Source organism: Giraffa tippelskirchi, chromosome X (assembly GCF_054371585.1).
Source record: "Giraffa tippelskirchi isolate mGirTip1 chromosome X, T2T-mGirTip1v1.2.pri, whole genome shotgun sequence".
NCBI classification, from domain to species: domain Eukaryota; kingdom Metazoa; phylum Chordata; class Mammalia; order Artiodactyla; family Giraffidae; genus Giraffa; species Giraffa tippelskirchi.
Window position 1 is genome coordinate 35,684,427 of NC_137289.1, and position 26,833 is coordinate 35,711,259.

A 26,833-nucleotide genomic window follows, 5' to 3' on the forward strand; every position below is an offset into this window, starting at 1 on the left:
CTTTTATGTAAATCAAAAGTAATTTTAAAGTAAGTTAAAAAGTAATCTGAAATATATAGGCATAATCTTTCTTTTTTTTCCCCATACTGCAAGTTATACAAGATTGGTTCCCTGACCAGGGATCGAACCCAGGCCCCACTGGACTGCCAGGAAAGTCTCTATAGGCATAATCTTACTAGACAACATGAAATGGATGAACTGGCCATCCAGGAGCTGAACTCATTATTTGCTTCAGGGCATTAGCCTGACCCATGTTTCTTCCTTGGCCTTATGAATTAGTCAGCTTTTACACATAGAGGTAGTGAGAAACTTAGTCCAGGCTGAAAGATGATTCTGAATAGATGAGTGTCATCATCGGACTGAGTTCTATGACCCTGACATCTTTGTACCTCAGTTTTCTCATTTAGAAAAGGTGGGATTGGACTCAATTTTTAAGAACCCTTGAAAGTGTTGCGATTCTATGGCGTTATTTGTAACACAACTGTCAGTGTTGAAGATAATGGACCTTGGGAGAAGCTGAAACAGGGATGTCAAAGAAAGGACGGCTTCTTTGGAGGTAGGTAGCAGAGCTTGGCAGACATTGTGGAGTTACTGGTATCTGGTGAAAGCCCTTTGCAAAAGAGCCGCAGCTAGTCCTAAAGTATTACCACTAAATAGGAGTGGCGTCCTGTGGGATGTTGGAGTCAGCTTACACTATTGGGAATAGTAACTGAGGATCCCTCATCTGTCTGGGTGGCATCTACTCACAGAGTGCTTATGGACTTTTTTCACTCAAAGCAGCATTGTTGTCCAGGAAAGTTAAAAAAAAAATGTTAATTATGAGTTATAGTTTATTCTGCAATTATTTATCCATATATTGTTTTCAGTTTCAAGATGAGGAGATTACAGAGCAATATGTTCCTATGGGGCTTCCCAGGTGGCACTAGTGGTAAAGAACCCACCCGTCAATGCAGAAGACATAAGAGACATAGGTTCTATTCCTGGGTCAGGGAGATCTCCTGGAGGAGGGCATGACAACCCACTCCAGCATTCTTGCCTGGAGAATCCCAAGGACAGAGGAGCCTGGGGGGCTACAGTCCATGGGGTCACAAAGAGTCCGACATGACTGAAGCAACAACACGCATTCACGTACATGTTCCTGTGACTTTGCCAGAAACTGGAGAAATTCAGTGAAGTAGCTTCCTCCTCTGTTCCATGAGCTGAAAATAGTAGTCAACGTTTCAGTTGCACATGATGAGTAAGTTCTGGGGATCTGCTGTACAGCAATGTGATACCAGTGAACAATACTGTATTGTATGCTTGAAATTTTCTGAAACTGTAAATCTTGTGTTCTCACCACCAAGAAAGGAAGGACAACGGCCACTCTGTGAGAAAATGGATATGTTAGGTAGTTTAATTGTGATGATCATTTCCAGATGTATACATAGATCAAAACATCAAATTGTACATTTAAATATATATATATGTATTTGTCAATCATACCTCAATAAGGCTGGAGAAAAAAAAGCACCTTCAAACCATTGTTGTTTTGTTCCTTCTTGTCTACCCTGTACCCATGAAGTGCCTGAGGTAGATGAGACCACTGTACTGCATTTTACAAAGGAGGAAAATGTGCTAGAAAACGTTGATCCACGGAGCATACATGAACCTATGTGCACAGGATCTCCATGAATTCTCCAAGGGAGGAAGCCTGGTGGCAATAGATATGTTTTGTGTATTTCCCCTAATTGTTACTTTTGGCTGGGAGAAGGTTGTCTTTAGCTCACCATTTGAACATTTTCTTGCCTTGGAGGATTCAAACTTTTAAAAATGTTACCCTGCTGCTTCTAAGGTGTCCCAAGTCCTAGTAGCTGTCTTTTCCAAGAAGCCACAAAGGAGGGAAATATTTTTGTGAAACGACATTTTGAAAGGATTAGCAAGTGTAGTCAGGTGAGAGTAATGGAAAAGGCTATTATTTTGCATTACTACTAAATGTAATGTTTTGCTAACCTTTTTCTAAGACTACTGTGGGTACTAATTTTGCGCTCAATTTTTAATTATTAAAATCTTCTGTATTTTCTTTTAATAAGCTTTGTGTTTTAGGCATACAAAGCCAATCCCATTAAACTCTCTGAATTCAGATTTTTTCAATTGAATATGAGTTCAGCACATGTTAATATCATTAAATAACTGATTTCCTGTTGTTCAATCTCTAAGTCGTGTCCGACTCTTGGTGACCCCATGAACTGAAGCACACTAGGCTTCCCTTTCCTTCACTATCTTCCAGAGTTTGCTCAAACTCTTGTCCATTGAGTGGGTGATACCATCCAGCCATCTTATCCTCTTTCAACTACTTGAATAGCGAATTGGTGGGAAAAGATCTTTACTTCTGAGTTTTGATTGCATTCCTGTGGCTAATTAGTCATCTCCAGGATGGGTCAAACTGCACATATGCAAGTTAAAGTTCTGGTTGGAATTGCACTTTAGAAATGATTCCTGATAAGGTAGCACCTCTTTTTTTTTTGTAAAACACAAAGGAAGAAATGACCTGGACCCAATAGCTATTTAAAAAAACATTTTTTTTAAATTGGAATATAATTGACATAGAACATTGTGTAAGTTTAATGTGTACAATGTACTGATTTGATGCATTTACATACTGCAATATGATTACCACCATAGTGTTAACTAACATCTCTGTCATGTCACATAATTATTTCTTTCCTGTGACGAGAATAATTAAGATCTAGTGTCTTAACAACTTTGAAGTTTATAATGCAGTATTATTGTCTATAATCACTATGCCAATAGCTCTTTAGAAAATTCGAGTATCATAGCCATGATTAGAGAGTTACAGGAAATCACTGTGGTAGGCTGAATTCTGAGATGGCACCCCAATATTTGCTCCTCCAATCCCTAGGCTGTGGCTATCACAACATATCTGCAAACAAAGTTTTGCAGGTTCCTTATAAGTTGACCTTATGATAGGGACATCATCCAGATGGGACCATTCTAATCACAGGAGCCCTTTACAAGCAGAGTTTTCTTTGCTTGGTAGCCTAATAGGAATTTCACAGGGGTTTGAAGCAGCAGAAAGATTCGATGCACTTTTGCTGGCTTTGATGGTGGAGGGGAAGGAGAGGCCCACGCGCAAGGAGTGTAATGCAGCCTCTAGAAACTGAGAGCAGCTCCGGCTGACAGCCAGCAAGCAGACAGGCAAGTGACTCCGAGAGTCACACAGAACTGGGATTTTGCCAACAACCTGACTAGGCCTGGAAGCCGAGTCTCCCCTAGAGCCTCCAGCTAGGAGCCTGATCTGGTGACAATTTGATTTTGCCTTGAGAGGAGTGCTGGAGCACAGAACCCAGGTGAGCTTGTTGATGTCTGACCTCTAGAACCATGAGATAATACATGAATGCTGTTTAAGCCCCCATGTTTGGGGTAATTGTTAGGCAGCCATAGAAACCAATGCACTATTCCCGGAAGTTGAAGGGACTAGGGCGATTTATTCTGGATAAGAAATGATCATTAATACACGCTACTATGGCTTCCCCAGTTGCTCAGCAGTAAAGAATCCACTTGCAATGCAGGAGATGCCGGCTCGATCCCTAGGTCGGGAAGATTCCCCTGGAGGAGGAAATGGCAACCTACTCCAGTATTTTTGCCTGGGAAATCAGATGGACAGAGGAGCCTGGCAGGCTACAGTCCATGTGATCATAAAAGAGTTGGACATGACTGAGCACACAGTAACAGTAAAGACTTACTGTATAACACAGGGAACTCTACTCAATATTCTGTAATGACCTATATGGAAAAAGAATCTAAAAAAGAGTGGATAGATGTAAATGTATAACTGGTTCACTTTACTGTACACTTGAAACTAACATAACATTGTTGATCAACTATATTTCAATAACAATGGATTTAAAAAATGACTGAGGGGGAACATTTGGATAGCTTTTCATGTGGAAAAAGTACTAGACATTTTCTTTTGCTATAGAGCAGTACCATCCAATAAAAGTTTTTGATATGATGTAAATCTTATATAACTTGATTGTTCAGTTCAGCAGCCACAAGCCGCATGTGGCTATTGAGCACCTGGTGTGTGGCTATTGAGCACCTGGTATATGGCTACTGCATCTGAGGCACTATTTAAATTTTTATTTAATAGTATTGACTTTTGATTCAAATAGCCATATACAGTTACTGACTGGTGAATTGGACAGAACAGATTAAAAGGTTAAAGCAGGAACATGCACAGAAGCACCAGGACAGCACATTTAATTCAACATAAAGGATGACCTTTCCCTAATTGGATCTATTTACAAATAGAACAGCTGGCTTTTAAGCGGTAGGTTGCTAGTTACTGGAAATATTAAACAGAAGCTGGATGACCATGTATCAAGGAATATGATCTGGATGATTAAGTACAGGAAGGATTATTGCTTTGGGAAGGACGTTGCTCAGATGACCTCTATGGTCCTCTCTAATTCTGAGATTTTGGGTTGTAGAAAGTGGAAATCGCTTTATTGAACTTCTCCATGTGTTTGGAAATTGACTCCAAGTAGAACCTCTCCCTGCCCTGCCCCATATTTACTTTTTCAAAATGCATGGAAAAACTTCCATCTTTTTGAGGCAGAGGAAGTTTCTCATACATGAAAATGACATATTCATTTTCTTATTCCACTATGCAAGATAAGTTCTAGAGAACCAGTGTGCAGTGATATGAGTGTGGTTGGCAGTATTGTAGTGTGTATTTGAAATTTGCTGAAAGGTTAGTTCTCTCCATAAAAAAGTAAACTGGTAACTGTGTGGGGTGATTTGTGGTGAATATTTAACAATGTATATGTATATTGGCTCACCAGGTTACATATGTTAAATTCAGTTGATGCTTGAACAACTTGGGGGTTAGGGGCACTGGCCCTTCACAAAATCCCAGTATAACCTTAGAATTGGGCCCTCCATATCCAACCAACTGTGGATCGTGTAGTGCTATAATACATACTTATCTAAAGAAAGCCATGTATAGGTGGACATGTACAGTTCAAACATGTTGTTCAAGGGTCAACTGTATATATGGATTTTTTTGGTCTCGCCATTGGTCATGTGGGATCCTAGTTCCCTGACCAAGGGTCAAATCTGAGCCCAATGCAGTGGAAGCTCAGAGTCCTAACCACTGAACCACCAGGGAATCCCTGTATATATAGTTTTTGATTGTCCATTGTACCTCCATAAAGCTGGAAAAAATACTACCAAAAAATCTTTCTCAAATACTGGTTTTATTTTTACTGAGTTTTGTGAAATCCACATCACATGAAGTTAACCACTTAAAAGAGTATATAATGTCATGGCATTTAGTACATTCACAATGTTGTGAATAGATATACCTACATTTCTATACATTTGAGGGTGATAACCTGTTGAGAGTATATTATTTGTAAGAACCATCAGAGGGGAGGTATTCTGGAGACAGTGTGAAGTTTCTTCTTAGCAATCTTTGTCTTCTGTCCTTGTCCCTAAGCTTGAGTTACTGCTTAGCTTTAGATTATATAGAATTTGACCTCTAATACCAGGAATAAAAATATTAATAGCTAAAAATGTAGGTCCTGCAGACATATTAGTTAGCACTAATTCCTATTCATCACTCACTGGTTCTGTAACGTCAGGCAAGTTGCTTCATCTCTTTGAGCCTGTTTCTTTATTTGTAAAAGATGTCACGGTGGGGCTTCCTGGTGGCTCAGATGGTAAAGAAGTTGCCTACAATGCAGGAGATGCAGGTTCTGTCCCTGGGTTGGGAAGATCCCTTAGGAAAGAACTGGAGAAGGAAATGGCAACCTGCTCTAATATTCTTGCCTGGAGAATGCCATGGACAGAGAAGCCTGGCGGGCTATAGTCCATGGGATTGCAGAAGAGTCTGACACGACTTAGCAACTAAACAACAACAAAGATGTCATAGTATCTACCTCATAATATCTACCTCAGAGAGTGCTGTACGCATTAATTGAGCTCATAGGAGCCCTTTGCACAGAGTGAAGTGTTCAATAAACATGATCTATCGTCACTGTGATCAGCAATATTATAACCTTCAGTATCAGCATCTGAAATGACATGTGATCTTTTTGCCTCTGAGGAGGAGAGCATTGTCTTTGGAAGGGCATACAAGGCCTATCGACCGGGGAGGTGGAGCAGGAAGGAAGCACTGTGTTGGCTACCGTCTTTTTTTGTTTTTTGTTTTTACACGAAGAGGTGCTGCCTCAATAGGAAACAGTTCTAAAATTTACCTTAGTCAGGAGGTTGGAGAGTGTCAGTCTCTTGAATGATGGACCTGGTTCTGAATCCCAGGGAAAGAAAATACATCATTTCTGTGAGAGTTTCTGTTAGTGTCATGCTGTAGAACCTTCTCACACTCCACTGACCTCTTCACCTTGACCAAGCCTTTCAGATGCTGTCACCGGAACTTCCCCGGAGGTGAAATCTGGGCTTTATAGGACCATCTCCATTGAGCTTGTTATGCTGCGAGTTCCTTAGAGACCATTCAAGAAGAAGCCTCGGTTCATTATTCCCCCCCAGCATGGTGTCATTAGGGAAAGCCAGATCTGCCACTTAAGTGCTTCCAGGCCTTTGGAAGAAAGTGTCAAGTGAGATGACAAGTCTTGTCTGTCTGTATGGTGCTTCCGATTCTTCTCCACAGGAATCCTCACATTTGGTCCGCCTTTGGCCAGATCTGTGCTTTGTTGTTTCTGGGCATGCTAGAATTTTTCTGGCAATTGAACCCATTTGTGGGTTTTAATGGTCTTCATTTGACAAAGCCATTTGTTCCTTTCTTTTTTTTTTTTTCTTCAAATACGATTTTTTCTAAGGGTAAGAGGAGTTCTATTGTATTCTGTTTAAATAGCCTCAGAGTAATGACTGTGTAATTGAATGCAGTCCAACTGTTGATAGTGTTTCAACTAACAACGTGAACTATTAGGAGAGACTGGCAATGTGAGATGTTCTTGTGTGCATGTGGCTACAATTGGATGAGGAAACATAGATCTCTTATTTAAGAAAAATACCCAGGGAGTGCTTTTGTAAGCAAAGACTCCTTTCTAAATGCAATGAAATAGGTGGGACTCAGGCTCAGAAACAGGATGGAACAAAGAAGACTCCTCAAATATGAAGTCAGGGGTGCGGGGGTGGAGGTAGGGGCGCACAGGGGAAATTGAGGGCAGGTCAAGGGATCTGATTTTGTTTCTGGGTCCCTTCTAACTTCCTGTGTGGCTTTGCCTAGACACTTTACCTTTCTGGGCCTCAATTTCCTTATTTGTATGAAGATTGGACCAGAAGAACTCTAAGATCACTCTGGTTACAGACGTCTGTGCTTCAGTAATTCCAGATAGAAAAAATAATTTTCTTCAATTTGGGTGAAAGCTAAGGATTAGTGCTAAAGAGGAACTGAATCACCCATTGTTGTGATTTTGCAAAAATTTTCCTATTTTTTTTTTTCTTTTGACTGCGTGGCATGTGGGGTCTTAGTTCCCAGACCAGGGATTGAACCTGTGCCCCCTGCAGTAGAAGCACAGAGTCTTAACCACTGGACCACCAGGGAAATCCCTGTAAAAGTTATTCTAGAATGGCTGTTTGTGTTGCCAAGAAGCACTAAATGCATGATCTTGAGTTTTGAGTTGATATAAGTTCTCAGATCATATCTTACCCTGTGCCTTTGTGCTTTCTCATCTAGCTGGGGAAAAAAAAAACCCTAAATGTTTAAACAATGTTCTGCAATTTCCAGTTTTTTAAAATGTAACAACCCGTGAGGTTGGGCATGAATGACTATCTCCATGTCTATAGATGAGGAATATGGGGCGCAGAGAAGTTAAGCAACTTATTCTCAGTCATATGTCTAGTAAGTGATGGAGTTGGAACTTCATCCCAGGACACATGTCTCTAGGATTAGTTCCCATACAACTCCATATTTTGAATTGTGATAATTGTTTTATTGAGCAATTGTTTTACACCAGATTTTGTAAAAAATTTTTTTTGTCTGCTTATTATCCTCCTTATTTTCCAGACATGGAAACTAAGGTACAGAGAAGTGATGAATCTTGGTTAAGGTCAAATCCCTCTTATAAGATAGAGCTGAGATCAGATTGCCTGTTTTGACTATAGCTCTGTCCTCTTATTAGTATGATTTTAATAATTACTGTGTTTGTTAGCCTGCTTCTTTTGCTAAACAAACCTTTTTCAAAGGTGATTTCAATAAGTATGATTTCAAAAGCCTTGGAAGTAGGAGCTGAAAAGCCAGGTTAGGCTAAGATGAACTATTCTCATCTCCAAACTGCACAGCTGCAGTTTCAGCCCTTGTCCAACCCTCATCCATGAGGTATTCCCTGAAGTCGTGCAGAGTAGTTCTAGAAAACTGTTCTGTTCCAGCTGCCTGGATCATTCTTTCATCAGATGAGCTTGTTGTTGCCCTTCACTCAGCCTCTGTTCAACGACACCCTCTTTGGAGAGGCCTACGCTGAAGACTTTATCCAAAATGGCACCGTTGCCTTTCTAGCTGCTTGCTCTGTCTTCTTTTACTCCTTAGCACTTGTCACCACCAGAGAGACTAAATATTTCTTTAGTCATTTGTTGTCTATTTCCCTCTACTATTGCTGTTGTGCAGTTGCTCAGGTGTGTCCGACTCTTTGCAACCTTGTGCACTGCAGCACGCTAGGCTTCCCTGTCCTTCACCATCTCCTGGAGTTTGCTCAAACTCCTGTCCATTGAGTTGGTGATGCCATCCAACTGGTTTGATCTACTTGCTGTCCAAGAGACTCTTAAGAGTCTTCTCTTGGCTCAGCTGGTAAAGAATCTGCCCTCAATGCGGGATACCTGGGTTCGATCCCTGGGTTGGGAAGATCCCCTGGAGAAGGGAAAGGCTACCCACTCCAGTATTCTGGCCTGGAGAATTCCATGGACTGTATAGTCCATGGGGTCACAAAGAGTCGGACATGACTGAGCGACTTTCACTTTCACTTTCTAGCACCACAGTTCGAAAGAATCAGTTCTGCAATCTCCAGGATTTTTGAGGGCAGGATTTTTGTCTGGTTTGTTCATTGTTATATTTACAGCTCCTAGAACAGAACTAGGTGCAGAATATTTACTCCATAAATATTTGTTGAATGAATGAAAAGAACAATGACAGTGCGGGTAGTGGTGGTTACTTATGCCTGAAGAGTAAGGATGTAAGTGTGAACCCATGGGCAAGGGTCACTAGAAATTCTGGCCAGCATCAGGAAGCTGAAGGTGGGATGCGTTGTCCAGCTGGGAAAATCAGAATGTGCTGAAAAGAGATAGCTCTGTGAAATGAAAATATCTCCTGCCATATCAGTAAACAAGAAATGTCACACCCATCAGCGATTTCTGGCCTCCAAAGGTGAATGAGGGCTCCCAAAACAGTGATCCAGCGGATGCTGCCACTCCCCATGGTGATTGCTGAGGAGCTGGGGAAATGCAAGAAGCAAGGTGAACAAGGAAACAGGATTGGTCCCGGATAGCTGAGGCGCATATGAAAGGAGTGAATTCAGGGGGCCCACAGGCTTGCATCTTCCAGTAGGTAGAATGCTAAATTCCTTAACTTGATACCTGACCTTTGATGTTCAGACTGTCTGCTCCCTTCGTTGCAAATTTGTGTATAGCCTGACTCCCCCACTTTCCTCCTTGGAGCAGTTTTCTCAGAGCTGTCCCCTGGGTTCAGAGTCCTAAACATTCCCGCCAAATAAAAAAAAAACTCTACTTTCATGTTGTGACTTTTTTTTGTAGTCGATAGCTCCAAATATATAACCACCAAAATCAGGCAGCTTTAGGTTTTAAAGTAAATGGATCTTCCCAAGTTTCAATTTAAACTATGGATCCTGAGATCTTTAGAGCTCATTCAGTCCACCTCCATCACGAGGAGAGTGAGACGGGAAGAAGTAATAATTTGCCCAAGATCAAACCCCTTAGCTGACAAGATCAAATGGAAGCCTGGAAAGCTGAGTGACCTTGCCCTGGGAGACATTTTCATGTAATACGATGAAGGACTGGATAATTCCTAATGACTGAATGAGTTTCTTTCGACTTTTATGACTGTTTTGCTAGTGATCCATGTTTGAAGAGCAAGGGGTCCACCGAGGTATTGTGGCTTATAAGAAATACAGATTTGATCAATTAGCTGACCAAAATATATTTTTTATATTTGATCTTCCTCCACAGTTCCAGGCTCACAGCTCCTAAAACCCTTGCAATTTCCTAAGCCTTAAAAGTATCTTTTGCTATGTTAATAGAGTGACTGTCGGAAAACAATTAGGATGGGGGGGGGCGCTGGTTGCCAGGAGAAACAAATCACGTAATTAGAGGGTTGGAGCTTTCAGTCCCCCTTCTCTCTCCACCCTCTCCTCCTCCCCAGCTCTACCTCCTGACTTCTGGGGAGGGGAAAGGACTTTGGAGGTTGAATTTCAAAAATAGCCAGTGATTAATCGAGCATGCCTAAATAATGAGGCCTCCATAAAGGCCCCAAAGGATAGGGTTTGGAGAACTTCCGGGTCAGCGAACACGGGGAGATTTGGGCAGAGGTGTGGGTCTGCCGAGAGCACGTACCCTCCGTGTATCCCTTCCACTGGATGTTCGTCTGAATCCTTTATCATAACCTGTAATAAACTGCTGAACGTAAGTGTTTCCCTGAGTCCTGTGGGTCAAGAACCCAAGGAGGGGGGCTGTGGGGACTTCTGATCTATAGTCAGCTAATCAGAAGCACAGGTAATCACCTTGACTTGGAACCGGTGCCTGAAGTGTGTGTTGGTGTGTGTATTGGGGGGATGTTTCATCTTATGGGACTGAGCCCTTAAAGTGTGGAATCTGACACTATCACCTGGTAGGTAGTATCAGATTTGAGTTAAATTGTAGAACATCCAGCTGGGGTCGCAGAGAATTGCTTGATGTGGGGAAAAACCTCCACACATTTGGTGAAGTGTTTTGTGTGAGTAGCCAAGAAGACTCATGAGTGGGAAACTGAATTTTTCAAATGCAGCAGCCTATAAGTAAACAAAATGTACCAAAAATATATTTAGGAATACAATTTTGTTAAGATTTCAGGAATTTTTTGGCTCTATGGAAACACCTGGGGAGTCTACCAAATTACTGATGCCTGGGTCCCACGTCGAGAGATACGAATTTGATTGTGATTCTAATGTGCTGGGGCTTTCCTGGTGGCTCAGACGATAAAGAATCTGCCTGCAATGCGGGAGGTCTGGGTTCAATCCCTGGGTTGGAAAGATCCCCTGGAGGAGGGCATGGCAACCCACTCCAGTGTTCTTGCCTGGAGAATCCCCATGGACAGAAGGGCCTGGTGGGCTACAGTCCAGGGGGTCGCAAAGAGTCGGACACGACTGAGCGACTAAGCACACACACACTAATGTGCTGACTAGGTTAAGACTCATATACTTGGAGGTCAGGAGTGTGAATTTGGGAAGCAGACAAAATAGCATTTACTATTAACTAATTTACAAAAAATGTATTTATTTGGCTGCACTGGGTCTCAGGTGTGGCATGCAGGATCTTTAGTTATGGCATGTGAGTTCTAGTTCCCCAACCAGGGATCAAACCTGGGTCCCTGCATTGGGAGCCCTGAGTCTTTAGCCATTAGACCACCAGAAAAGTCCTCAAAGTAAGGTTTAAATTGCCTCTCTGTCTTAACCAGCTGCTATGATTTTTGAGTAACTTAATCGTTCTGAGCCTCAGCTTCCCTATTTGTCAATTGAAGGCAACCGATCTCACAAGAATTTTGTAGGGATTTCATGACATAAGGTCCATAAAGCGTGTAGTAGGTTGTCTGAACCACATAAGCAGTTGATAAACAATAGCTGCTATTATCATTGTTATTATTATCATACCAAATAATAGTAATTATTATACTGAATAATCAGTTTTTCCCCCCTCTGTATTCAGAAAGTGACTACTTTAAGGGTTTGTTATGATCCACATAGTCAAAGGCTTTAATGTAGTCAGTGAAACAGGTAGATGTTTTTCTGGAATTCCCTTGCTTTCTCTATGATCTAGCGAATGTTGGCAATATGATATCTGGTTCCTCTGCCTTTTCTAAACCCAGCTTAAACATCTGGAAGTTCTCTGTTCATGTGATGCTGAAGCCTAGCTTGGAGGATTTTGAGCATAACCTTACTAGCATGGGAGACAAGTGCAATTGTCCACTGACTTGAGCATTCTTTAGTACTGCCCTTCTTGGGAATTGGGATGAGGATTGACCTTTTCCAGTCCTGTGGCCACTGCTGGGTTTTCCAAATTTGCTGACATATTAAGGGCAGCACTTTAACAGCATCATTTTCTAGGATTTTAAATAGCTCAGCTGGAATTCCATCACCTCCACTAGCTTTATTGGCAGCAGTGCTTTAGGCAAGCCTGGCGTGCTGCAGTCCATGGGGTCGTGGAGAGTAAGACACGACTTGGCAATTGAACAACAAGAGCAGTTTAAGAGTGTATGAGGATTAGTGTCTCTTGGACAGCAAGGAGATCCAACCAGTCCATCCTTAAGGAGATCAGTCCTGAGTGTTCATTGGAAGGGCTGATGTTGAAGCTGAAACTCCAATACTTTGGCCACCTGATGCAAAGAGATGACTCATTTGAAAAGACCCCGATGCTGGGAAAGATTGGGGGCAGTAGGAGAAGGGGATGACAGAGGATGAGATGGCTGGATGGCATCACCGACTCAATGGACATGAGTTTGGATAAACTCCGGGAGTTGGTGATGGACAGGGAGGCATGGCGTGCTTCAGTCCATGGTCGCAAAGAGTTGGACACGACTGAGTTACTGAACTGAACTGAGGATTAGTCAAATGGTAGAGTTTGAAACTATGGGGCTGCCTTGATGCAGCTGTGTGTAGGGAAAGTGAAAGTGAAAGTGAAAGTCGCTCAGTCGTGTCCGACTCTTAACAGTCCATGGAATTCTCCAGGCCAGAATACTGGAGTGGGTAGCATTTCCCTTCTTCAGGGGATCTGTGTGTAGGGAGACCTGTATAAAATGAAGGAAGACTGATTACTAAGTGGGACAGAGGTGGTTAAAGCAGGCCTGCCATGTAGTTCATTGTAGAAAGTGCTGCTCTGAATTCTGTGAGAAGCAAATTGATATATCACTTCCTGGGTTACCGTCCACACGGGTTGAAAGTGAGGCAGTGGTCGATGTTCAGATCCTCTGTGGGCAGGGTTGGGGCAGCTGCACAGCCAGATCCAGGCTCCAGAGAAGCAGCTGGGCATCATGGCCTGGGACCTGCTCCAAGCCTGCACAGAGCACTTGCATGACCGAGAGGCTGATTAAGGTCGGACAGAATGCAGGTGGGGAGCTTGACCCATCTCTCTGTTTTCTTCTTTCTCTCTGGGGAAAAAAGAAGACAGCAATAATAATAACAACAGAAACTTTTGCATGATAAAAAGCCATCTCTTGGCTAGCCGAGACCCAAATATTCTACCCTTGGGAAGCCTGTTTTGCATTTGTAGCCAGAGGGAGTTGAGGTAAATTGACCTCCTTTCTGATGATGCCAATGTAGGAGACCCAGGTTTGATTCCTGGGTCGGGAAGATCCCCTGGAGAAGGACATGGCAACCCACTCCAGTATTCTTTAGAGAATCCCATGGACAGAGGAGCCTGGCGGGTTATAGTCCATGGGGTCACAGGAGTCAGACATGACTGAGCATGCACAGATGATGAGTCCTGATGATGGTAGCTCCAGACCCACTCAAGAGCTCTGTGATTTAAAAAATTTTTTTTTTAATTTAGTTTTTAATTGTAGGATAATTGCTTTACAGAGTTTTGTTGTTTTCTGTCAAACCTCAACATAAATCAACCATAGATATATATATGTCCCCTCCCTCTCGAACCTCCCTCCCATCTCCCTCCCCATCCCACCACTCTAGGTTGTTACAGAGCCCCTGTTAGAGTTCCCTGAGACATACAGCAAATTCCCATTGGCTAGCTATTTTACATATGGTATTGTAAGTTTCCATGTTACTCTCTCCACACATCTCACCCTCTCCTCCCCTCTCCCATGTCCATAAGTCTGCTCTCTATGTCTGTTTCTCCATTGCTGCCTGCAAATAAAGTCTTCTGTATCCTCTTTCTAGATTCCGTATATATGCATTAGTATACGGTATTTATCTTTAGCTTTCTGACTTCACTGTGTATAATAGGCCTGTGATCATCCACCTCATTAGAACTGACTCAAATGTGTTCCTTTTTATGGCTGAGTAATATTCCATTGTATGTATGTACCACAACTTCTTTATCCATTCATCTGTCGATGGACATCTAGGTTGCTTCCATTTTCTAGCTATTGTAAATAGTGCTGCAATGAACAATGGGATACATGTGTCTTTTTCAATTTTGGTTTCCTCAGGGTATATGCCTAGGAGTGGGATTGCTGGGTCATATGGTGGTTTTATTCCTAGTTTTTTAAGGAATCTCCATACTGTCTTCCATAGTGGCTATATCAATTTACACTCCCACCAACAGTGCAAGAGCGTTCCCTTTTCTCCATACCCTCTCCAGCATTTCTTGTTTGTAGACTTTTTGATGATGGCCATTCTGACCAGTGTGAGTTGATATCGCATTGTTGTTTTGATTTGCATTTCTGTAATAATGAGCGATGTTGAGCATCTTTTCATGTGTTTGTTAGCCATCTGTCTTTTTTGGAGAAATGTCTGTTTAGGTCTTTTTCCCACTTTTTGATTGGGTGGTTTGTTTTTCTGGTATTGAGTTGTATGAGCTGCGTGTATATTTTGGAAATTAATCCTTTGTCAGTTGTTTCATTTGCTATTATTTTCTCCCATTCTGAGGGTTGTCTTTTCACCTTGCTTATAGTTTCCTTTGCTGTGTAAAAGCTTTTAAGTTTAATCAGGTCCCACTTGTTTACTTTTGTTTTTATTTCCGTTACTCTAGGAGGTGGGTCATAGAGGATCTTGCTTTGATTTATGTCATCGAGTGTTCTGCCTATGTTTTCCTCTAAGTTTTACAGTTTCTGGTCTTATATTTAGGTCTTTAATCCATTTTGAGTTTATCTTTGTGTATGGTGTTAGGAAGTGTTTAACTTTATTCTTTTACATGTAGCTGTCCAGTTTTCCAGGCACCACTTATTGAAGAGGCTGTCTTTGCCCCATTGTATATTCTTGCCTCCTTTGTCAAAAATAAGATATGCATAGGTGCATGGGTTCATTTCTGGGCTTTCTATTGGTCTATATTTCTGTTTTTGTGCTAGTACCATACTGTCTTGATGACTGTAAGAGCTCTGTGATTTTAGATGAAGTCAGATTTTACATTTGTGCATTTCAGCTGGCAAGATTGGTAATAAATGTGGCAAGATTGGCAACAGTCTTGTGAGTTGAAGCAATACCATACTTCTGTGTTTGGTAAGGAATGCATTCACCAAAATATCAGAAAGTCGGAGTCAGCTAAGAGAGAATGGGAAGCAATACAGAATGTTTGCAAATACCTTTATTTGGGCCATTCTTCAAAAACAGATCCATTCTATGCATCACATATTTTCAAAATACATTTCAATTAACTTCTGGTTGTGTTTTTAAGAATAAAATGGAGCTGATTCTGAATGAAAGAGTGTATGATCCTAGTTTAGAGAATAATTTCCATTAAAATGACTTGAAATTCATTTTGTAAATCATGCTTATTTTGATATTAGACCTTGCCTACAGACATAGTGGAAGAGTATTCCTTCCTAATCTAATGGAACCAATTTTCCTAACAGCATCTCTCATAATTTTCCATAATTATTAGTTAAAATGTACAAACGTCCACACATTGCTGGCAGTAAGTCTCAAATAGGATGGAAATGAGCTTACACTTCTTCCATGTGGGTGATCACACATTTTTTGAATGCCTTAATGGGACTGACACAGAAAACTTTGCGGGCCTGTTTTCCCAGAGATAAGGAGGAAAGCTAATTAAGACCTTAGTCACTTCTATGGGGGGTGTTATAAGGTACAAGAAGCTTTTAATTGAGTTTTGCTTCCCTTTTAAAAAATAATCATTTCTACCTCCATGTTCAGGCGATATTTCTTCTGTTTCTTTCAAAATAATGCTTGTTTGATCTTAGTTATAAATGACACGTGGCAAATAGGCTTTATGTGCCAAATAAAATAATGAAGTTGGGAGAAATTCACACTTTTTTTTTTTAGTAAACTCTTTTAATTTTGCGTTCTTGGTTTATATTAAACACAGCTACCAATGGCTGTATTGTCAATTGTTACCAACATCCTGTGAGACCTTGAGCCTGTGTGTGGATTTGAACATTTTCAGTTGTAAATCGCTTAATGCCCCCAGCCCTCTTCTTCCCCCTGCCCCGACTTCAGCTGCAGGATAAATGAGTTCAGCTCAGTTGTGTCCGACTCTTTGCGACCCCATGGACTGCGGCATGCCAGGTTCCCTGTTCATCACCAACTCCCAGAGCTTGGTCAGACTTGTGTCCAATGAGTCGGTGATGCTATCCAACTATCTCATCCTCTGTCGTCCCCTTCTCCTCCTGTCTTCAGGATACATATCCTACAGGATAAATATCTTCCCTTTTATGGTGCTGTTAGATCTTGGCAAGTTTGAGTTAATTTCAGAACATTCAATACTGTAGCTCACTCCTGTCATTTTCCAACACCCAGAAGCGTACCTTGCGTAGGCATGATCTCTCTGCAGCCCACTCAGTAACATGAGTAATGATCTTTAAGTGAACCATATCAAGAGTGGAAGGGCTTTGGATAATTTAGATAAGAAAATTTGAACAAGTGTACATTTCTGTAAAAGTTGTCACTCTGATTTTCTGCTTAGTGGGACTACCTAATCCGTTGATGCAAAAAAACCTCTCAGAGGGGCTGCTGCTGCTGCTAAGTCTCTTCAGTCATGTCCGACTCTGTGTGACCCCATAGACGGCAGCCCACCAGGCTCCCCTGTCCCTGGGATTCTCCAGGCAAGAACACTGCAGTGGGTTGCCATTTCCTTCTCCAAAGCATGAAAGTGAAAAGTGATAGTGAAGTCGCTCAGTCCTGTCTGACTCTTCGCGACCCCATGGACTGTAGCCTACCAGGCTCCTCCGTCCATGGGCTTCTCCAGGCAAGAGTACTGGAGTGGGGTGCCATTGCCTTCTCCACTCAGAGGGCTAGAAACTATTTTTTCACCCAGCCAGGGAGGGCGCCTGCCTGTGTGCTTTTGTGGTGTGTGTTTGCCTGTGTGTGTACCTTTGCGTGTCTCCAGAGATTAGAATGGTAGATCCATAGTTCCTGTCAGACTCATGAATAATAAATACTGGACAGAGGAGCATAGATGATATTTTTCTCCTGTTAGCACCCCAGCAGATTCCTGGATGCCTGTTCTGAGCCCCACCAGCATCTGACGCTCTGCCAACTTGTAATTAAAACTCTTTGGTGTGAAGGCTATATGTTCTCTGACGTTGATTGACAACCCTGCTCAGTGCCTCTGTGACAAAGGGCAGGAAACCAAGTTTGGGCTTTTCCCTTTTACAGTGAGTCATTCTAGACGAGGGAATCTCAATCCCCAAAGAGAAAACCTAGGAACAGGTAGAAGACCTGGATTCGAGGGGTGAGAGAACCTTAGTTAGATTTATTTTTCTTTTGATGTGGATCATTTTTAAAGTCTGTATTGAATTTGTTACGATATTGCCTCTGTTTATGTTTTGGTTTTTTGGCCTCGTGGCATGTAGACTCTTAGCTGCCCAACCAGGCATTGAACCCATAGCCCCTGTGTTGGAAGGTGATGTCTTAACCGTTGGACCGCCAGGGAGGCCCCAGATACTTACTAATTGCATTTACCCCTAACACATTTAAATTTTTCTAGCCAGAGCCTAGGAAGAATAGATCACCGTATTGGGTGGCATTCTAGGGAAGGAAGCCAATGTAGGTTTTGGGAGGCTGTTCCAGGAACCCTATTATATAAATGAGCAGGAGAAATTGCCAGAAACCAGCCCTGTTTGGGGCTGAGAACTCTTACCATTTCCTACATTTACTCACCTGTTTGTCCTTCCTGACAACTTTAGGAAATGAGCTGGGCAATGGCAGTTATCCCCATTTTATAGATGGCAAAACTGAGGCCCAGGGAATTTATTCAAGGTCACACAGTCGGTGGCCATATCAGAGCTGCTTTTCTTTTCAGCTCGTCTGCTGCTTACATCTGTAATGCAAAATAATTGTGTATGCCTCTGGGTTTTGTTGTTGCTGTTGTTAGTTTTTGACTGAAAAGGATGAAGAATTTATTTCACCTCCATTACCTCATCCTTCCCACCCTGACTTCTTTATCAATGTGTAGTAAGCAATGACCAGGACCACGAAGAAGTCACTTCCCTGTGCTGAGCTCCAATTTTCTCGTCTGTAAAGTGAGAGTTGGATCAGATTCTCTTGAAGTTTCCTTTCAGTCCTGACCTTTTGTGATGCATTGAGAGTCAGTGAGCACAGTCTCTGAATCATTTATGCAGTTTCTGGTTCCACTTGCTACACAGTTGGTGTAGAAGAAATGTTACCCCAGTCTGCGTATGAATCAGTGAGGAATGAAAAGTTAATGCTTAAATTTGGACCTTATGGTTGCAACCATGACTTATGTTGAGAAAGAATGTTAAGGTTTCTTTGTCCACTGACCTGTATCAACACAAGTGAACCAGAAAACTGCTGCTCATGCTACATCCTCACCAGACTGCCCCATCACCAGTGATGCTAAATGATGGTGATAATCCCTGAAGGAAAAGTGCAAGTCCATTTGTCCCTTCGATTCCATAACTGGCCTGACACTGAGTCCCAGAGACCATGCCCATCAAGCCTCTCTCTCCACTGGTAAGAAACGCTGCAGGTCATCTTATCAGGCCATGATTAGGCTGATGTGCCTTTTTTTGCTCTGGACTATTTTAATCATCTTCATTTTCAACCGTCAGTTTTAAGGGATGATTCAGACAGCTTGCATTGTGCCAGGACTGAGTTCATAAAGATTTGTTGTCCTTTTCAGAAGCTGGGTAGGGCAAAAAACACTTGTATGCTTGATGGAAAACAAGCAGCCATCTGGCTAATAGCCACATCACAGATGGGCAGTGTGATAGGGTGGGAAAAGCACGGGTTTGGAGTCAGTCTCTCCTGAATTGAAATCCCAGCTCAGCCACTTACAGGGTGTGTGACCTTGGGCAAGCTTCTCAACCTCGCAGAGCTAGAGTTATCTCATATGTATAATGAATATGATAATGCCAATTTTTAAGGAATGTTATAATTTATGAAGAGTTCCTAGCACAATGCTCAATAAGTGGGAGCTGTTTTATTAAGGAGGAGCAAATGTCATCACAATACTGTTTCTATTTATACATGTGTTTCAAAGGCTGTATTTGGAAAGAAGCCCAGGGCTCATTTTATTCCTGTTTCTGCCTCATTGCCTAGTACAGTATCTGGGATAGAGTCAGCATCCAAGAATTACTAGTTAAATGAATGACTGACCAAATGAAATGAGCCACAGAAATATGAACTAGATGGCAGCAAAGTCAACTCCAAGGGCTTATGACTTACTCAACTAATAAGTAAGTGGGCAAAGCCAAGACTCACACCTGCATCTTCTGATTCCAAGGCAACTGCTTGTCTGCAGTACCTACCTTATTAATCTCTATTTTGTCCACCCCCGTTCCCTGATTTGGTGCTTTTGTGAGTTTCTAAATATTTGGCAATCAATTCTTTGCTCTCTAAGTTTCCTTTTCTAAGTTGGGTAGATAGGACAATCTCATTTGTTCATTCATTCATTCAATAGTTTTGAGTATGAGAACAGAGATTTTGAAGAAAAACCTAAATTGGAGACCTCTGTGGGGCCATAGCCTTTGTGCACAGCCTTTACTCCATATCTGTTATAGGAGTCTATAGATAATTCCAGAATAGTCCACTGTACAAGCTTGGGGCAGTTTTATTAGGTCAGAATTTATGCGACTGTAAAAGGACAAATGATACTTCTTGATTGAAGGCTAAGAAAGGACCTTGATTCCTAGATCTGGAAAGAACATTTCAAGATATCTTGGGAATAGAAATCAGTCCTGGTGTCCCAGTTAAAGCAAATGAATGAAAAAAGTACTTTTCAGATGAACCAAGATACCACCATATTTTTGTGTGTATTGGAGAGAAATTTCTAATGCAGGAGCTACATTAAGACAAGGATAAAAAAGTATCATCGTATCTTCTAGTGAATGATCATCTGCTCTGGGGGTGGATGGTGGGATGAGCAGTCATAGGGATCAACATAGAATTGTAAAGAATGTGTATCTTGGAGTCAGAGAAATTTGGGTTTGAGGAGCACAGGAAATATAGCTGTGCGATTTGGGGCAGCCCCAGTATTATAATCTATGAACAATAGCAATCACTTTATATTATTGATATGAGATGTCAACATACATGTATAAAACACCCCAGCACGACATCTGTCACACAATAAGAGCTCAATAAATGGTATCTGCTATTAAAATCTGGACTCCAGACACCATGTTTATTATATTAGCTTGGCCAAAAGTTCATTCAGGTTTTTCTGTTACCTCTTGCAGAAAAACTTGAACGAATTTTTGACCAACCCAATACTACACTGGGCTTCCCTGATGGCTCAGATGGTAAAGAATCTACCTGCGATGCAGGAGACCTGGGTTCGATCCCTGGGTTCGATCCCTGGGCCGGGAATATCCCCTGGAGAAGGAAATGGCATCCCACTTTAGATTCTTGCCTGGAGAATCCCATGGACAGAGGAGCCTGGCAGGCTACAGTCCATGGGGTCACAAAGGGTCAGACATGTCTGAGTGAACTAACAACATACTACACTGCTTAGTAAATGTTCATCAAATGGGGTAATGTATAGGATTAGCAAAGCTTGGATCTAGCTTTGAAATGAAATGAAATGATTATCTGAATGTTCAAGGATGGTCTTCCGTGTTCTGCCAGTTGGTAGTAGCCAAGGAAGCCAAAACCCTGTGGAACCTCCAGATTGAGTCTGGCATAGTGGTACAACACTTCTTACCGAGGTTCCTAGATATAGGCCCAGGTGAATAGTAGGTTTAAAAGGCTTTTGCAATTATTAACAGTTTAGCTTCTCCATGTTTTATTCAGAGAACTGAAGAGAACTACTAATTAGAAAAATAGCATGAATTTATGGACCTGAGCCTGTATGTTGCCCTTGTGATTGTGAGACCTCTACTTTCTTACTTTATTGTAATGAGACTGGTTTATTCTGAAATGTGCCTTGCTGGGTTGACTCCAGCTGGATAAAAGCAAGAAAACCTTTCTGGATTTTATATTCAAAGAAGGCGGGACTGTCAGGATTAAAGTAGACTGCGCTGGTGTTAGTTCCTAAAGGGACCCTGGCTTTGGAAGATGTTGAATTTCTGACCTTCGCGATGGTGTGGGTGTTGAAGAGAAGTGCCTTTATGAGTGTGTGAGTGGCAGGGTCAAGGAGTTGCCTTGGTTGTCTGGGGTTTTAGTCTCCGTGCTACCACAAGCTACGTTACGTAAAAATCCAATCAATGCAAAGCCAGCATGTGATCTCAGCTTCAAATCAATATCCCTCTCATACCCCATCCAACTAGAATGTTACCCTGAACCTCTCCTTTGGAGAATTTCTAGAGTGGCCACTGGTTGTGACTCTGTGCCAGGCATAGTGTAGCATGTGCTTTATATATACCAGATATCTATGTTTCTCCTAAAACCCTATACTATAGCTTTATTATCTTCATTTTATAGATGAGAAACATTGAGTCTCAAAGAGGTTGAGTGACTGGATTAGATCACATGGGTAAAAAGGGACAGAATTGAAATTTGGAGCTGGATTCCTCTGATTTTCGAGTTCATGCTTGTTCCACTGTTACTACTCTGGTGAGGGCTGTCAAAGTTTCTGAGAAGGGACAGTTGGGAATTTGTGTGGCAGAACTCCTTAGAAGGCTTTAGAAAGATCATTCACTTTTTTCTATCCTTGAAATGGCCATTCTTAATTAGGGAGCACTATTTAGAAATCATCACCACTTGGGGTCATTTTTTTTTTTTTTTGCCACTTCGCTTTTGGGATCTTAGTTCTTAGACCAGGGATCGAACCCCTGAACCTTCAGTGGAGGCATGGTGTCCTAGCTACTGGATTGCCAGGGAATTCTCCATGTGGTCACTTTTAATTGATTTATGTAACTGAAAAATAAAGTAGTTTGTATAATGGGCCCATCTTAGCATCCTGAACCATGAATTGACAGATGTGCAAACCCTCTTGAATGTATTATTAGTCTATGGATGATAATTAGCTATAATGATGTCAGGCTTCCCTTGTAGTTCAGTTAATAAAGAATCTACCTGCAGTACAGGAGACCTGGGTTCAATTCCTTGGTTGGGAGATCCCCTGGAGAAGGAAATGGCAACCCACTCCAGTATTCTTGCCTGGAGAATCCCATGGACAGAGAAGCCTTGGCAGGCTACAGTCCATGGGGTCGCAAGAGTTGGACACGATTTGGCGACTAAACCACCACCATAATGATGTCAGAGATAGAACATTCTAGAACTTCAAGGTTGCCATGACCACTGTTTGGTTTGTAAGATGGAGTGTCCATTATAACTTAGGAATCAAAAGCCTTGTAGAGCCCCAGGTTTCAGTGAGTTAAACTTTCTGTCACCAAGCTGGATCATTTAATTGAAGTGTGAGATGTGTATATACAATATTTTGGTTGTTTTGGAGTTGAGTAATTTGTTAAAAATGACCATCGTTGGGAGTAAATTCAATAGTCAAAAATCCAGAGACCGGTGTGGAGACTTCACAGTTGGTAAACAAGTTCAACTGGAAAGAGAGGGTATTTCAAAGTGTGGCAGAAATTGTTGTCATCTCTCTCAGTTGTCTCATGGATCCCTCCAGAAAAACCTAAGGTGTGTCTTGAATATCACCTATTGAGGACACAGCATCATCCACTTTATGGGGCACAGTGCCAGTAACAAGAATCTGGGCTAGATCTTGTGGGTAGGTTGGCGATTATTTTCCTTGGTGAACTAAGAAATGAAGTGAAATGAAATGAAGAGCTATAGGAAGGTATATAGATGGTCATGAAAACCATTGTCTTATTTACTTACTTTTATTAAAGGCTCCATTGGTTTTTTTTTTCTTTTTATCTGTACTTTATCACTCAGATTTCATAGGTAGAATACAGTTTTTGACTATGGATCAGCAATCCTCTGAAATTTTAATTTCCATTTATTATTTAAGTTTACAGAATTTCCTTTTTGCCTAGGACTTCCTTTTTTTTTTCTTGCCTCTTCTGGCTTCTATTGTATTTTCCCCTTCTTTTTCTCTCTCACTTCTGTTGTTATTGATAAAACTTGTGTGGATTTGCTTTCAGTTCATGGCCATCTTGCGGTACATCTCACATTTTGCCAGTTGTTTTAGGTCTGTGAAAAATTTACTGACACAAAGTAGTTTTTCACCTTTTGATGGAAAAGCAGACTGGTTTGTTCTACAGATGCTTCATATGAAGAAATGGTTAAGCTCTGCTATATATCAACATGGTGTGTTTCCAAATGATTTGTCTTTCCCTTTGAATACTGAGGCATCCCCTTCTTGATGAACCTTGTGCCAGGGCCATGCTGAAGCAGAATTAGAGACCTGACAAAGGAGAAACTCCTGAGGTCACAAAGCCTCTTTCGTGGAAATAAGGTACTCTGCCAGGATGAACAGAGAAAGCAGGAAGTCCCTGCTTTGTATTCTTTTTTTAAAAAATTGGGGTATACTTGCTTTACAATGTTGATTTCCACCTCACAAGCTTCCCTTCCTACTGAGTAAGGTAGATGTTATTTTTTCTTGTTGTTGAAGGTTGGTTTACACCGAGAAGCTTTATCTAGAGTCTTCACTTTGCTGAGTGTGGTTTGCCTATTTGTAGCCATGGGAGCAAACCTGTGTTCCCTCTGAATTGTATCCCCTCCTCAGTGGCAAGCTTGTGGTATGTTTTTGTTCTGCTCTCATCTTTCTTTTGAGCTTATGTAACAGCTGCCGAACACAGTTCAAACTCGCCGTCAGCGTGGTGACCATATTTTCCAATTGCAAGTCAGTACACATGGTCTGACAAATTCCAGTGGACTTAAACGGAGACAATGGAATGGAATGTTTGAAGTCTAAACTGTTACAGAATGTATAGACAACCATTAAAAAAGCAAGCACGTTCCCATTTTGTCAACAGAGAAACATTTGTTAGAGCTCCTATTTGTGACAGAGAATGCTGTGTTTCACAGAGCTACTAAGCTTTTTTTCTTTTTGGTCCTTTTGAGATTCTGTAGTTGTCCTTTGCTGACTTCTCAGGTAGGATTACCACCAGTTTTAACTCCAGGGCAGTCCTGCTGAGTTCTGGATGCTCTTTGTTTCTGGTACTGAAGCCAGTTTGCAGCAGGAACCACATATTATGGAAGTCATGTGTTCATGTGAAGATAATGCAAGGAAGCTGCCGGAGCCACCAGGGAAGCCCAGTGACTCTTCCTATCACCGTAAAGGTTTCTGATGTGTGGTTTGTGTAATCAGTATCTTGACCTAGTGCTCGTTGTTCATACATGAAATTTGGGGAAGCATGTTACTTTTAACAGTTGTATAAACTCCTCCTAGGATGAGAGGGAATAAAGTGGCCAAAATTCATGAGAGTGTTGAAAGAGCTTTCTTATCTGCCAATGCAGGGAAAAATGCTTTATTAGGGAGAAGCCATTAACATTATGGAAAAAGGACTCTTTCAGCCTCAGAACTGAGGTCACTTAGACCATTAGGAGAGCCCTAAGTGCATAAGAGGTTTAAAAGCACTGTTGGAGTGTCTATAAAAGTTGTGAATGTGTCCTTGGAAAACAGTGTGATTATTTGAGAGTTTTAGTATACTCTGAACCCTGAAGGTAAGACGGTTTCTTTTTGCTCTTTGACAAAGCAAATTCTCTCTTCTCCTTCCTAAGAGCATTTGAATCTTTCTATTAAAACTGGAAATAGAAGGTCACTGGCTCCTTCAAGGCCAGTTTGGCAGCTAAGATGACATTAGGTCCCTGTTCCCCGTGCCCAGCTTTGAGGATTAGAAATTGCTTTTAATCCCCTAAGTTTGTGATTGTCACTGCACTGGTTCTGGATGAAAATTTTCTGTTTTCTCGCACAAAGTGAGAGAAGTGAAACAGCTTGGGAGTGTCTTTACATTCATGGTTTAACTATGGCTCTTGTAAACTCTGACTTTACCTCTTAAAATTAATCCTTTGGGACCAAGGAGGTTCTCCTATTGTCCCCAAAGAGAAGTGCTAGTAGAATCCTGTAGCACCTCAGATGACCCTCCAGTTTGAGACTTAGCAAGCCAAGTGGATATGGTGTTTTTATCAGGGAAACTTTGTTATTTGCCCCAACCCTTGTTCTTGGTTAAAACCCAGATTGTGAAGTACGTGAAGTGAAATTCAGTGCCCTCTACTTTTCCTGCTCTTTGTACTTTTCTCTAAGTCATTCTTTCCTTCATTCATTCAAGGCATATTTACTGAGCCTTTAGTTTTTGTCAGGCATTGTACTAGGTATTGAGAATACAAGGGGTGAACAACGCAAGATCACAGTTTTCACAGAGCAACTGCATAGCGTAGCGGTTCAGAGCACACTTTGCAGTCAGACTGCCTGGGCACGAACCCTCGCACTGCTACTTTACAGCTGCTTTGATAGTAGACAAGTCACTGAAACTCACTGTGCCCTAGTTTCTACATCTGTAAAATGAGACTAATTATAGTACATCCCTTACAGGGTTGTTATGCACATCAGATGAGTTCCTGGTCCATATTAAGTATTATATAAATTTTTATTAAATAATATGAAGCTTATATTCTAGTGGAGAAGGTGGATCCTCATAGATTATGATAAGTGAAGGAACGAGTTGATGAGTCCAGTATCCTGATACTGTTCATATCTTATACTATTTTTACTGAGAAAGGATCTTATGAAGTCATTTGTACTATGAATTGAAAAATCTTAAAATATTTATATTTCTACAGAGGGTGAAGCTCACACTAGATATAAACCAACTGTTAAACTATTGCCCTGTGAAATTATCTTGGAGGCTCTACCGCTAGAGTCCAAGTTGGCTGCTAGAGCTCTAGCGATCACGTTTATTTTCCAGGCAGCAGAATGGAGGACAGGGGAAAGGGTGTGCCCTTTCTGTCTTAAGGAGACTTCCCAGAGGTTCTATGAAATGTTTTGCTTACATCTCACTCTCTTGATCTTAGATGCATGGCTTCACCTAGCTGCGAGGGATGCTAGACAGGTAGTATTTTCTGTGTTGACTGGGCTCAGCTGAAAGTTGAGGTTCTCTTTATTAAAGAAGGGGAGAAGGGCTATTGGGAAATAACTAACAGAATTTGCCACAGTTCTCTAACTTCATATCTGAATTTGTGGCTTTTCATTTTCTCACTTTAAGACTATCACTAAGACTCTTCTTATTCTCATTAGGTGGAACTGGGTTGGATTTTTGGCTCAGATGAAATGAAAATCTAACATTCATTGAACACTTATTCTGTGCCAAACACTGCGTGATAATGCTGTGGGGTAGACGCTATCATTGTCCCCATTTTCTGGATGAGGACATTGAGGAACAGATGGGTTCAATAATGTGCTGTTGTAGTAGCAGAGCCAGGATTCATTCACATGCAAGTTGTTTGATGCCAGAATCTGTTTATTATTAACCCAGTGGTGCTTGATTTCTTTAGGGTTGGGGAAAGGGAATCAGAAAAAGCAGAAGGGAGAGAGAGAGATACTGGAAAAGCAGCATTTCTTTTGTGTGAAATGTTTAAAAGTTCCATATTCATAACTTGTGGAACATGTGTATAGC

General features: G+C 41.5%; 1 non-coding gene across 1 annotated transcript; it reads right to left on the minus strand.

Moving 5' to 3' along the window:
• Positions 1-7,494: 7,494 nt before the first annotated feature.
• Positions 7,495-7,567, minus strand: TRNAR-UCU (transfer RNA arginine (anticodon UCU)). Its single transcript has one exon. It is a non-coding gene; the product is annotated as a tRNA-Arg (tRNA).
• Between the last annotated feature and the right edge of the window lie 19,266 nt (positions 7,568-26,833).